The following is a 1,142-nucleotide window of genomic DNA, read 5'->3' on the forward strand; positions in this document are numbered from 1 at the left end:
GATTCACACTATGTTTTTCTCCTGCCATGTCTAACATCTGAATGATTATTCTACACGCCGTGGCGTCGTATGTAATGGCCGTGTCGAATTGTACCGATATTTAGTAATACTCAGATTTGAATGTATTTTAGTAGCAAATCAACTATCAAGAGCATTCAACTATGAAGCTCGCTGATATTTCATGTTTTTCTAAGAGTTAAACACGGATGTCTGGGTGGTGTAGTTGGTTATCACGTTAGTCTCACACACTAAAGGTCCCCAGTTCGAACCTGGGCTTAGACATTCTCCCTTTTTTTCCGTAAGCGTTATATTTGTTCCTGTTTTCTCTTTTCAAAAATCCCTTGCAAAAAGTCTTCTAGAACAATTTTTTGCTAAGCATTATATTTGTTCGTATTCTTTTAAAAAATCCCTTGCAAAAAGTTTTTTTAGAACATTTTTTTGGCTAAGCATTATATTTGTTCGTATTCTTTAAAAAAATCCCTTGCAAAAAGTTTTTTAGAACATTTTTTTTGCTAAGCATTATTTGTTCATATTCTTTTAAAAAATCCCTTGCAAAAATTTTTCTAGAATAATTTTATGGATTGAGTTATTTGAAAGTTTCTATAGAACAATTTTATGGATTGAGTAATTTGGTTGCACCACCAGAGTGATGCTTGGTCTGCTTACCCTTTTTTTTGCAGGGGAAACTTGGTCTGTTTTACCCATCCGTGATGAACACGTCGAAGTCCAGTCTGTATTGCATGTTGTAGGAGGTTTCAGTTTTCATACGTCCTGCTATGTACAAAAGCATGGGCTAGAGCATTTCACTCCCGTATGTATTGTAATGACTTCTTAAGCTATAGTCATGTTAGGCAAATTTAGTTTTTGGCCATCTTGACTCCAAAGCATATAATTATAATATATCATGCAATATTAGTGTGCTCGCATAATTAACATGATATAAACTTCAGGAAGTAGCGCTTAGTGGCATATATCTATATTTCTTCTCGTTTGTACTATGTATGTATGAAATCTTGATATATGTTGTGCTGTATTGCGAGTAGTCTGACCATAATCCTTCATCCTCCAAAAAACATTGTCCATGGATATAGCAACTGCTTAATAATGTGCATGTCCAAAAGACGTTCTTGTAAAAACATATG

At 34.3% G+C, this 1,142-nt stretch overlaps 1 non-coding gene across 1 annotated transcript; it reads left to right on the plus strand.

Annotated features, from left to right (window-relative positions):
* The first annotated feature begins 208 nt into the window (after positions 1 to 208).
* On the plus strand, positions 209 to 282 carry TRNAV-CAC. The gene has a single exon. It is a non-coding gene; the product is annotated as a tRNA-Val (tRNA).
* The last annotated feature ends 860 nt before the right edge of the window (positions 283 to 1,142 follow it).

The sequence above is a fragment of the Triticum dicoccoides genome, chromosome 6A, assembly GCF_002162155.2.
Source record: "Triticum dicoccoides isolate Atlit2015 ecotype Zavitan chromosome 6A, WEW_v2.0, whole genome shotgun sequence".
Lineage (NCBI taxonomy): Eukaryota > Viridiplantae > Streptophyta > Magnoliopsida > Poales > Poaceae > Triticum > Triticum dicoccoides.